Below are 13709 nucleotides of genomic sequence, written 5' to 3'. Positions count from 1 at the left end.
GACCACTTGTAAGATAAAATCTTACTACAGAGTCTTCAAACTGTAAGTAGACATGATTTATTGACCAATCGTGCACCATTTGTGCTTCCCTCATAAAAGGTCGTCCTAAGATCATTTCGTATGATGTAGGATGCTTGGAGAAATCCATGACAATGAAGGTATGTCTTACCTTGTGTCCCAAGACCTTGACCTTGAGATCTTTAAGCATGCCAATAGGTTTAGCAATGGTGCCATTGGCCATTTTTACTACTATGTTTGTTACTCCAAGGTGGGGTCTTCCCATTGTCTCCTAGCAGTTTTTAGTTACAATGCTAAATCCCGCTCCCCCATCTAGGATTCCTTTCATGGTTACTCCCTTACAAGCTATGGGTAAGGTTGCATTGGACTCATCACCTTCAAAGTATTGCCCCAACTTATTTATAGGTATTTCAACAACATGGCTTTCATCTAAATTGGGATCTTGTACCCATTCTTCTTCTTCATTTTGAGTTGTGTTAAATCTATCCATCTGTGCGAATGGTGGTAAACCAACTTTCAACTCTCCATTGAGAAATGCTCGAAGAGCTAGGAACAGCTCAAGGTCACCATACAGCTTAGACATAATAGTAGCCCTGACCTCAGAAGCCATGAAATCCATTAATTTGGCAATATTTAGTGGCTCCTTTTGATTGTTGATCTCTCGGTATGGGTTGGGTGAAGGTGGAATTTGCATTTCCTCAATTGGCTCAGGTAAGTCCTCTGTGAACATCCTTTCAAATAGGAAAGGGGTATTCCCACTTTCAGATGTTTTAACCCTCACTTTATTATTGAATGACACTAGGTATGGCTAGCGGTTTGTGGTCTCTATGAGGTTGACTTAGCGTCGGAAATATTGTCTCCGTGATTTTGATCTGACTAGGTGGTGGTTCTAGTTCCTGTTGGGTTTCTTCTACCAAACTTCTCAAGTGCTTGACTTGTTCAATCTCCTCCATGGGGTTTGGGTAGATTCCTAACTTTTGCTTGGATATTTTTGGGGTTGGCCTTGGTGGATGTTTGGAGGGGATTTTGTTTAGATTGGCAAGCCTTGAAGACTTGTGTTGAATCACTTGGGGTGGGGGAGAGGTTTTTAACTCTCTATCACGATCCTCTCCATTGGATTTTGCTTTCACAGTGTCTGTTTTGGTTTCCAAGCTTTCAATGGAGTCAGAATCATCTTCGGGGTGGTTCAAATAAACAAGGTCATCACTGGTCCCTATGTTAGTCTTTGAACTCGGGTTTGAAGTTGCAAGTTTTTGCGACCTCTTTCGACGTGTTTTTTTCTTCTTCGCTTGAGCAATTGATGCAGAATATCTTTCCTCAAGGATATAATTTTTCTTTTGTAGCATTGATCGTGTAACCACATTTATTGGTGCAACATGTGGAATTGGAGGTTGCATTTCATTGGTAACCTCAATTAAATTTAACGGTGTGATCTTGGGTGCATTTGGATTATGAGGGCATTGGGCAATCAAATGATCTATGCCACAAAGATTGCATGTAAGTATTGGCATTGTAGATAGACCCACTTGACTCGGTTGCATTGGTGTTGCATCCCTTGGCATTCTATTAGGACACTCGGCTGCACGATGAAGTCCACCGCGAATGAAACATTGAAGAGGGGGTCTTCTTGCCACCATGTTGATGTTTTGGCCTCTTGCTACAAGTGTAGCTGCTTGATACATGGGTTTGATTTGTCCCCAAGGATCTTCCATGTAGTACATGGGACACTCTTCAAGTGCATCGTTTCCATAAACAAACCCAGGGTCTATTTCCTCCTCGCACTCTACATAAGCACTAGACGATTCACAACCTACTTGGTTTACAGGGCTAATCCTTGGATGTGGTGGTTGCGGTCCTAACACTGGAGGTGGTAAGGGCATAGACTGGACAACATTTTGAGCTCTATGAACTATGTGTTGTGAAGGCTTCTCCATAGGTGGTGGAGCAGGCATCAAGGCAAGAACATGACCTGAGTCTGTCCAAGGTAAGGGTGGCCAATTTGTTACCATCATGCGTTTAGGCATTAAGCAATCCTTAGCTTGGTAACCATACTTGCCACATATATGACAAATACCATTAAAATTCGTGCGAAAGGTTGGACATTCACTTGTACTATGTAGGCCAAAACAAATTGAACACCATTGTTGCTCCCTTTGTGGATACATATGAGTGTTTTGTGGAACTTGATTAACCTTAAGACTTTCTTGGATAGCCTTGGTGAGATCCATTAAAGTCATGTCAGCTATCTTTGGTTCTTTGACAATAGGATTTATAGTCATTGGCTCATGCCTTGAGGCCTATGAGTTGGCAGGCTCTATATTTGAAGACACCCTTTCTCCTGCTCATGCCTTGAGGCCTATGAGTTGGCAGGCTCTATATCTGAAGACGCCCTTTCTCCTGCTATCATTAAGTTGTCTTCTAATTCAATAGCATTGGTATTTACGGCCTCCCAAGTAGTAATTCCTCTAATGATTAGACCATTATAGATATTCTCATGATGAAACCCTTTGATAAATCTATCAAGCAGTTGGTTGCTGTTGAAATGCTCATTTGGTGCACAACGAGAATTCAGATTCTTTAAACGGCTGATAAAATCTCTCACAGACTCTCCCTCTTCTCGTTTGGCTTTTTGAAGCTGAGATGCTACACCCCAAAGTACGCCTTCTTGTATGTACTCCTTTAAAAACAATCTTCGAAGGGTAGGGTAAATAGTTTTCTCTTCCACCCTTAGGGTTCTATACCAATCCCCAGCCTTTCCACTCAAGGTTAAGCTTAAAGCCCTACACCTATTTAAGTCATTGTATTCCCCTAGGGAATCACATACTTGTTCAAAAATCTCAACATGCTTCCTAACATCTCCATCACCATTGTATTTTTGTGCAATTTTGGCTACTTGTACCGCCTTGCTTCTAGGTTCTCTATCCGGTAGGTTATGCATATTTTCTACAATAGATCAACCGATGGTTTGAGCAAAGGCTGCCAAATCACCTAAATGTGTAGGTACAATAGGTGTAGATGCAACGGGTGTAGGTACTCTTGGAAATACATATGGAAAGGGGTCTGCTAGTTCTGGTATGGGCATGCGCACCCTCCTTGGGTCCCATACTTCATATGGTACTGCACCTTGTGATGGCCTAAAGCTCATAGGTGTAGGCTCGGGTATGGCACTTGTAGGATAGGAGGTGTTGATGCTAGCTGGCACAGCTCCACTAAATTAAGGACTTGGATAATGTGATTGGGGAACATAAGCTATTGGATTAGGTGGAGGTATAGGAGTTACATAAGGGTGAGTAGCAACACGTACATATGGTTGATGCACACTTACAGGTATTGGCATAGGTGCTACGCTAGTATGCAATGGTGTAGTACTAGCCACCGAGGTTGAAGGTGCACCTCCTGTCATGTGCATTGTGGGAGTAGGTAGGTCCCCAAGAGAAGGTTGCGCTAGATCAGGGAAACTAAAGGAGCCATGTGTGGACTCTGATTGCATTGAAACTCTAGGCGAAACAATGTACGAAGGATCCATGGGACTCACTGAGGGAGTTTCCATTTGTGATATGGTTGGTTGTTTAGCTTTGGCAGTGTCTAGAAATCTCATAGGACCCATCGAAGGCATATTAATCCCTAGTTTTTGCCTCTCCATTTGGACAATACTATGGATGACATCGCAAATCATCCGTTGTTGCTCGTCTACACTAGTAGAATTGGATGTGGCTTGTATCACGTCCAACCAACCCACATGGTATGTATAGCTTGTGTATAGGTCGATTAGTTTCTCCATTTGTAGATTGTATTCCCAATTTTCATTGAGGAATACTCCATCTAGAATTGATGTGTTGGGCTATATGTATTGAGCATTTTCGGGAGACATAAGTGTCCTTTGAACCGGATGCAATGTGGCTTCCTATGGTTTGACTCTTAAGAGTTGTTAACTCAAGAGATTGTAAGGGATTAGTCGGTAATGCTGACGTCATAGGAGCTTTTGCCAATATTGCTCGACGTTGTTTAGCCTTGCGTAAGCTTTCAATTTCCTTTTCCCTAGCTGCAAGGATGTAGTGTTCCACCTCTTGCACTTCAACAAGACTCCTACCATCATGCAATAGAGTTTCAGAGGGAGTAGGCTTTAAAGGACCAATGGGTGTAGTGGCTGAAGTGCTCACATGAGCACTCTCAGGGAGTACGGGGTCTATTTGTGATGTGAAAGGCGAATCTACTTCCCCGCCTCCTTCGTTGATTTCATTAGTCGCATGTTCAGAGTGAGTGGCTCTACTTAAAGTCTCTTTTAAACAACTAAACATACTAGCGCCAGGTTGTTGACCCAAGGCATGCATGTCTTGACTTAAGCTCTCAGGATGTTGTTTCATAGGATACCCTTCCATGACATCAAAGTCAAAGGAGGAATCACTAGCTGCAATGTGGGGATCTTGGGTCGCACTACCTTGAGTCCCAACCGAAGGTCCGGAACCTAACGTGGATGGATAGTGAGTGCCTGTGTAAACAGAGGCACTCTCTATGTGCTCATGCTCTAGCACACGACCAGAGCGTAAGTGCATGTGACCTCAAGACCCTAGAAGTGTTGGTGAGTGCCTATGAAGGCCGCTCAACTAATTTTGTGGGTGTTTTGCAACCCAGTTTTACTCTCAGTTTTTATGTTTTTGGATCCTAATTTCTTGACCAAGCCATGAAATATGGCATGTAATAGCTCAAAACGAGCATCTTGGTCAGGAGAATTTGGTGTGCTTTACAGCCCAAAGTTTGCTTTGTTTAAGGTCTCGAAACCTTCAAAACTGTCTATTACGAGTTGGGAGCAAGGCTTAAGGTAACAAGCCAAGGATGCAAGTGTGAAGGGGAGGGTGGAGGACTTGTCCCACATGCCCTCACTTTCACTTGGGAGTCAAGACTATATATATAGTCTTCAGTCTATAGTATATCATAAGACTGAGGACTGAGGCCAAGGCCTGGGCTTGGGCTTGGGGGAATGATCTCGATCCCAATCCTAACTTTTAATGCAAGCTATTTTTAATGTTTTTGTTCAAAAATAAAACCTGAACCAGTATAGAACCTGAAACTAGAACTACCTCTGTAACTAGTGAGGCGGTCCGGGGCGGGCAACAAGAGAGGCGACCTCTAAACACCCCTCAAGGCTCCCGTGCTGCTCAATTGCGGCTGGGGCAACCACAAGCACATCGCAACAACAAACCCACAGCCAAACACAAACAAGATAGGGGCACCACCTAGTTATGGTATGCGAACTAGGACGCAAGAGAGATTTTGGCACAACCAAGAAGATGCACCACACAACACACACAAGCAACCTCACACCAAGACACACATGAAATGGACCAGAGAGAGCTAGAGCAAAGGGAAGAGAGAGAGGAAAGGATCTTGCGTAATACCTTATTTGTGACTTGCAAATGGAGATGGTTCGTTATGATGCTATCGTAGAACTTGTACAAAAATCACTCAATGCTTAGTGATTGCTAATCATTGCCAAAACACACACACTGTCTTAGGGTGTGGGAGACCTCTCACCACAATACCCTCTTACAATGGACACAAAACTGGCAATGAAAAACACACTAAAACACTTTCTAAAATCAAGATCAACCGATAAAACTCAAAATACACAAGTCACCTTGAATTCACCAAACCGTATTGCACAAATGGAAGGACGAAGATTTGAACGTCGAATCACGCCTTTGATGCACCAAACCTCAATTTATTGATGATGAAGGAGCATGTACAATAGTGGTTTTGAGATTTGTGGAACTCACGCTCTCTCACTTGCAATGTGTAGCTTGAAGGCTTCTCTCACACCAAGAGTGAAGCTCACAAGTGGTTGCTACACCTAAGTCTCTCCTCACGCATAGAGTGTTGGGGTGCTATGTGAGATGTTGGAGGTTGTTTTACAAGAAGGAGAGGGGCCTATTTATAGGTTGGAGACCCCTCATTAAGATTATTAGAAATCCTAATTTACAAGCTAACAAATCAAGATTATGATTTTTTTGAATATCAAAACATTGCGGGCCTTCTTTGTCTGCTTGAGTCATGGGTGTGGGCTCAAAAGAGAGCATTATTGATGGTAGATAAGGTGAAAGTAAGTAAGGAGAGAGAGAGAGAGAGAGAGAGAGAGAGAGAGAGTTACTATACACATGTCTTGAGGTGAGGTGTCTTTTATGGTTAGGTCAATGGCTATTTTGTGTTAGTATGTTAGTGGTTAGTGTTAGTAATCACTAGAAAGTTAATGTTACATTTACAATGGGTAGAATGAGGTGGATGGTTGAAGTAAGATGGTTGAATGAAGTGAGAAAATCCTTGTGATGGTGAAGCTTGAAGAAGTTTTGGACTTACTTGTGTAGGTTCTCAAAATGACTATCGACCTTCTTCTTCGTCTTCCCTTCTTTACGCCACCGCCGCCAAGGTTGATTATCGCGATGAAAATGGTAATTCCGTTGATGATATCTCTTGATTTACAGAGGTTAATCATGGTACACATGCTGAATTTATGTATATATATAAGGGGTAAGATGGAATTGTACTTTGGAAGTAATAGAGAGAGGCATAGAGATGGTGTATGTACATGGAGAGCTCATATGAGAGCTATGGGAGTAAGTGGGGAGGTTAATGGTGAAGAAGGTGAGAGAAACCATTGAAGGTGCAGGTTTGAGTGAGGGATTGAGAGAAATGTGTGTGTGTGTGTGTGTGTAGAAGTGTGGAAAGAGGTGAGAGAAGACTATGGGCTACTTGTGAAAAAAGTGGGCAGACTGGGGTCCACTCAAAAAATCATAGCTCACCGCTGGTAGCTCCAAAAATCATGAAAAAATTTGAGGTGATTATTCAAAGCGTGGGCTGCATTTTCGTTTTTGACCACTGCTCCAAATTCGGAGTGGAGATAGGTGCCAAAATTCTCACCAAAAAGCCTGTTTTTATGCTTGCAAAAGTCTTTTAGTGGACCCCTCCTTTGTTGAATTTGTACAATGCATCCAAGAGTGAGCCCCTCCTTTGTCATATCATAATACAAAGCATCCAAGTTGCCCTTGACACATGCATGGAGGAGGATTATTGGTGAATAAAGAAATATATACATGGTGGGACTAGTGTATGGACTATTCATGGACTTTAGCTCAATGAGCACATGGTGTTAGAATAATGAGTAAAAATAATAATAAAAATATGGAGGAGTTATGGATATGGAAAGATATTGGAATCATATGATATGGTCCCTCTTTGAATTATTTTGGGTGAAAGAGAAAAGGTATGCAAGTATATAATATAATAAACTTGACCAATGAGTAGAATCAATTTTTTGTTTTCACGAGGTGAGGGTGAAAATGTGGGAGTGATTTGTATAAAGGAAAAATATAAGGTTAGAGTATGTACATATTGGCAAAAAATATACTTATGGTGTAAGAGGATGAAAGAAGGTGTACATATGTTTAATAAAACACACACCTAAGTAGAAATATTTAAATAAAATACCAAAATAATTATAAAAAATCCCTATATTTAGGCCATATTTACAATGAAATATTTACACACAAAGAGGCCATAATATACTTTTATTGTTTTTTTTATTTTTCTTTTTTTTGGCTCACCTAGCCCAGTGACTAGCTAGCTGAGGGTTTTTAAGAAGATATGGGAAAAGTCCCGTGACTCACGCACGCCTATATACAGTGAAATGGTAGGGATAGCCACAGTGTTTGGGTGATTTTGGTAGGGTGAGGTAACTCACTGTGGCAATTACAAAGAGCCGAAAAACGGCTATCATTAGCCCTCCCCCTGGATGATGGTATATTCATGTACCATCATAGAGCATCTTTTCCAAAGAGAGTGCTTTAGAGTCCTTGACGAGATCTTCATTGTTTGGCCCCTCAGAATTTTGGCTGGAGTTACACTCATGCTTCATGTAACAATACTTACATGAGACAGCGGCCTTTCGACAGATCTTTGGTAGATCCTTTGGTAGAAGGCGACTCAAATAGGGCTTCAAGCGATACCCGTTTACCTTCCTGGAGTGCTCTTTACCATTCAAGTCCATAAGCTGATAGTAACTAGAATTGAAAGCCTTCTTGACTATGTATGGCCCTTGCCATCTAGTTTCAAACTTGGCATCAAAACGATTGTCAAGTCGATTGTCATACCTTAGCACAAGCTCTCCTTCCTTGATGCCTTTGTCCTTCAGTTTCTTGTCGTGCGTTTCTTTCGCTTGTGTGGCTTTCCTCTTGTAGCACTCGTATGCTGCTTCTCTTTTCCACTCAAGCTCCACTAACGTAAGAAGTCGATCCATCCATACCTCTTGATCATCTTGTGCTCCTTTGCCATGAAGTCGCATTGTTGGAATGTTGAGCTCGATAGGCTGCAAAGCCTCTTGACCATAGACCAAGTGAAATGGTGTGAACTCCGTGGCTTCCCTATATGTGGTTCGATATGCCCACAAGGCACCATCCAAGAAGTCATCCCATAATTTTGTCTTGTTTTGCACCATCTTTCTAATGATTCCTGCAATGACACCATTAGCCTTCTCCACCAAACCATTTGACTGTGGGTAGTATGGTGTGCTATGACGATGTAGAATGTGAAGCTCTTCACAAACTTCTGTGAGCAAGCCCTTCCTAAACCCTGGACCATTATCAGAAACAATCTCCAAAGGTGTGCCAAATCTGCAACAAATGTGAGTGTACACAAACTTGCTAACTGTCCTCTCATTCACTCTTGCCACACTTTGAGCTTCCACCCACCTAGTCATATAGTCTACAGCCACTAGAATGTAGAGTTTACCATTTTTTGTCCTAGGCAAAGGACCCATAGCATCAATGCCCCACTTTTCAAAGGGTCCATTTGCAAGCACTATTTGCCTCGGGCCATGCACCAACCTTCTATTTCCATTTATCTGACAATTGTGACAGCTTTTACACCAATGTTGAACATCCACATGCAAGCTTGGCCAAACATACCCCGCAAGCAAAATCTTCTTCACAGTTGATTCTTGGGAAAAATGACCACCACATGCCTCTTCATGCAAACCTTTTAGAATGGCTGGAATTTCCTTGATAGTTGGTACTCGTCTGCACACTTGATCCTTCCCTCTTTGATAGAGGGAGCCTTCTAGGAAGAGATATACGCTTGCCTTCTTCATGAGTCTCCTCTTCTGAGCTTTTGTGAAGTCTGGTGGAAACTCACCCTCCAAAATGTAGCCAATGATGGGAGCCAATGACTCCAATCCCTGGTACCTCGGTTGCTTCACAGCAGCCGCCACCATGATGACCTGCACTTCTTTCTTTACACATGCAACGGCTTGTTGTGCAAGTAAATCAGCATCTTCATTCTGTTTCCTAGGAATATGATATAGTTGCACTTCTTCAAATTGATTAAACAATCTACGAATGGCATGAACTTTTGTCCGTAAGCTCTCATTCTTGCATGCCCAAATGCCTAAAATCTGTTTAACAATGAGAAGTGCATCTCCCTTTACCATGAGGCGTTGTATCCCTTGGCCAATGCACATCTTCAAACCATGAAGTAGAGTGTCATATTCTGCTTCATTGTTGCTAGCGGAACTTGGTAGATTGAACTTCTCTTTCATGACCACCTCTCCACTTGGGTTGAGCAACACTAGCCCTCCCCCTGCTTTTCCTGTGGCTCGACGAAAAGCTCCATCAAAGAACAAAGTAAAAGCATTAGGAATACTTTTTGGTGGTGGCAATAATAGGGTATTTACTTCAGGCACCTTAATCTCCTTTTCGTGCACCCTATAAGTGAGAATCCCTGCCAATTGTGCACGCACACTATCTTCTACCTTGAAAGAGTATTGAAACTCTTGCAACTCCATAATCCACTTTGAGATCCTAGTACTAAGATTCATTTGAGATGACACCCAAGGGAACAAATTTTCTGCAGTGAGAATTACAAAAGGTTTTGGTAACAGGTAGGATCTAAACTTTCTCACCGCAAACATGAGAGAAAGCATCATGAGTTCTGCTTCTGTGTAGTCTCTCTCCAAAGCATTCATGACCCTACTAGCAAAGTAGATGGGTCGCATCCTTGTACTGTGGGGATCTTGTTGTAGCAACACAGCACCAATTGTTTCTTTCCCAGCACTAGAACTAACAAAGAATGTGTACTCCCAACAAGGAGGCATGAGTGTTGGTAGCTCTGACAAAATGACTTTAATGTTACAAAAGTACTCTTCAAGCTCATCAGACCATGCAAATTCTACTTGTTGTGTCAACTTTTGCAAAGGGTGAAGTAACTCCGAGGCTAAGTGAATGAAGCGTGACATATACTTCACCTTTTGAATGAATGAGATGACCTCCTTAAGACTCTTGGGTGATGGTAGCTCAATAAGAGCCTTTGCCTTCGAAGGATCCACTTCAATGCCTTTGTAAGAAACTTTATGACCAAGCAAGATTACTTCATCCTCACCTATATGGCACTTGTCGGGGTTGAGTTGACCTCCCATGTCGTAGAGCTTCTTTAAACCTTCTTCTACCCTTTGTAGATGCAATGATTTTGAGCTATAAATACAGAAATCATCAATGAACACCCTAATTGACTTTCCAAAGAATGCTTGAAACACCATATTCATGAAACGTTGGAATGTTGCAGGAGCATTTGTCAGACCAAATGGCATGACTCTAAAAGCATAAAAACCCCAAGGAGTGATAAAGGTTGTTTTCAATTGATCCTCCAGTGCAATCCCTATTTGAAAGTAACCTGAGTAACCATCGCACACAGTGTACTTCTCATGACCAGCTACTTCATTTAGTATCTCATCCTGGAATGGGAGGGGAAAGTGATCTCTCTTTGTTGTCTCATTGAGGGGACGGTAATCCACACACACCCTCCACTTGCCGTTCTTCTTAGGAGTGACAACAACAGGAGAGACCCACTCCGAATTCTCCACTGGATAAATGAAACCTGCTGCTAGAAGCTTTCTTACCTCCTTGAGTAAAGCTTGCTCCTTGATGACTCCTAGCCTTCGTAGCTTCTGAGCCTTAGGTGTGGCCTCTGGCTTCAACTCAATTTTGTGTTGAACAGCATCTACTCCACGCACATCGGTGTAGTCTTTAGCGAAAAGCCTAGGAAACTTCCTTAGCACACATTTGAACTCCTCTCTTTCATCCTTTGTAAGTGTTGTTGATAGCATACCTTCCAGCATCCCTTCATCTTGAACACCTTCGTTCTCTTGAGGACCTACATCCTCCAAGCCTTGACAAGAGGTCTCTTGGTTGCTTGGCTTAAACCTTACCCCCATGACTTCGATGGAAGACTCCTCTTCAGTAATGCTGCTGCTACTTTCTTCTTCTGAAGTGCTATCGGTCCAACCTTCTTCCGTCTCACTTTGAGATGATTCTTCATGGAGCTCCTCTTGGCGTTGCTCCTTCATGTCAAAGACAACCTTCTTATGATTGTCATTCCTGCAAATTAATTTCCCACTCTCCCAATCCTGCAAAGCTCGCATTTTCATTAGCCATGGTCTTCCTAGGATAAATGGATAACCACTTCCCTTGGTCGACATAACATAAAAATCCACTGCCTTCTTAATGCCAAAGGCCTCCACAAAAACATTTTTACAAATGCCTACGCACCTAGCCTTGCTATTGTTTGCCATCTTGACCTTAATTTCAGGTGTCTCATGGATGTGCATGCCTAGTCTTTGCATGAGTCCCTCTGTCATGATGCAAATTTGTGCACCCCCATCCACTAGACCTTTCCTAACCAATCTTCCTTTGATGTAACAGTTTAGCACCGGTGTAATGTCCTCATTCATTTCAGCTTGTGCAATTTTTACAACAGGCACACTCTCTTTTACCTTTCTCCTAGTGCTAACTGCCCTTGTTAAATCCCTCCTAACTTGTGGACATAATGCAAGAAATTGAGGCCATGAAATATCAGGACCCTTACCTCTCATGTCTTCCAACAAGTTGTACGGAGCCATACCATGTCCAAGAGGGAAGTCTTGGAGGTTGATACGACATCGAGTCCTCTTGGTTTCCTTGGTTTCCTTTGCCTTCTTGCCTTGTCCATGGTCACTCTGTGATGTGACTCCTTCTTTCTCTTTACCTTTTCGTCGGCCACGCTTAATGCCATTGGCTTCCATGTCAACCTCATTTGAATTTGTCACCTCTACCACATGCACATTTGGATCTGGCAAAGGTGGAACTCCTTCTACCCCTTGTGGAGGTGGTCTTGGTCCATTTGGCCTTTGTAGAAGCCTTGGTTGTTGACCAGCTCCTTCTCCTGCATTTATCACTGGGTAATTCAAGTTAGGTCTCCCTGGCTCTCCACGGGGCCAAGGACAATTATACATTCCATGTCCAGACTCTCCGCAATTCCAACATTGCAAGACTCTCCTAGGTCGTGGGTCTCGCTCTTCAGACTTCTTTGCTTGTCCCTTTGGACCTACGGCTTGTGCAAGGTGAATTGACAGGCTACTTAAGGATTCATTTAACTTCTCAATCACTTCAACCGTTACCTCAGGAAGCTCCTTAGATGTTGATGCTTGTGACTTACCTTTGGGTCTAAGACCTTCTATTGGAACCTCCCCCCTTAAGCACTTGAGTTTCCTATATTTCTCAGCAGCCCTAGTTTCAGCTGCATCAAAGGTAGCAGGTGCACCCGCCTCAACTTTTACCTTAAGGTCAGGAAAGAGTCCGGCTATGAACCTCTCCTTCTTTAGAAATTCTGCACCATCACCAGGGTTAGCAACATTTCGTATCCATAGAGCCCAAAGACGTAGGAACTCTTGCTTGTACAAGTAGTAGTCATCTAAGTCTTTTTGCTTATGAGAAACAATGTCTTGCCATAGCTTTTGAGTGTTTTGGGGATCAAAGAAGTATCTCTTGAAATGATTGACAACTTCCATGTAATTTTCTTTAACTTCCTCAGGCAAAGAGTCAAACCAAGTGCTAGCATCTTTCCTAAGGACTACCTCAAACATTTCTACACGTTCTTGATCAGTTACTATCCTCTTGATACGACAAGACATCTTGAAATTTGCCAAAAATAATTCTGCATCCTCTCCAGGCTCTCCAAAGAAAAGAGGATATCCAGACATTTGGCGTTGGTTCTCCATTGAATTGATTTCAAAGTGACGCGTTTTGTTTTTTCTTTCTTTAAAAGATCTACACAATAATATTCTCTAAATTGCAATCTATTCTACAACAAAATAAAAATATTCACATCAAATGACCTATGATAATCAATGAGAGGTAGGATGACAGGGTTTGGTGACGCGAGAATTTCTCCTACTCTTTGGGCACCAAACATGAACACCATACGTTGTTGAAAATGGATTTTTCTACTAATTGCAATGTTTATTCTAATGTGTGGAGTGAAATGAAAGGGGAAAACCTCTATTCTTGGGCCATTATCCATTGTCTATGCATGACCTTATGCTTAAAACAAAACAAAAATATAGACGTCCAAACTAAGGTCGTACCTAATGAGAGGCAAAATAAAAGGATTTACTGATGCGTTTATCTCTGCCAACCTAAGAGGACCTAAAATTCTACGAATTACATGTTGAAATTGCAACTTAGTACTAACAATTATGTGTACCTTTTGCCTTGCAATGGGAATGAAGGGATCATACAAATTCTCGTGATTCATGCAAGCTACTTGATTATGCTAAAGGTTGAGCCTACACAAAACATACACAAGTCTGTCCTCAGTGGGGGCACCAAAATTGA

This window comes from Adiantum capillus-veneris, chromosome 12 (assembly GCF_014529385.1).
Source record: "Adiantum capillus-veneris isolate H3 chromosome 12, ASM1452938v2, whole genome shotgun sequence".
NCBI lineage: Eukaryota > Viridiplantae > Streptophyta > Polypodiopsida > Polypodiales > Pteridaceae > Adiantum > Adiantum capillus-veneris.
Note: the sequence above shows the minus strand (reverse complement) of the source record.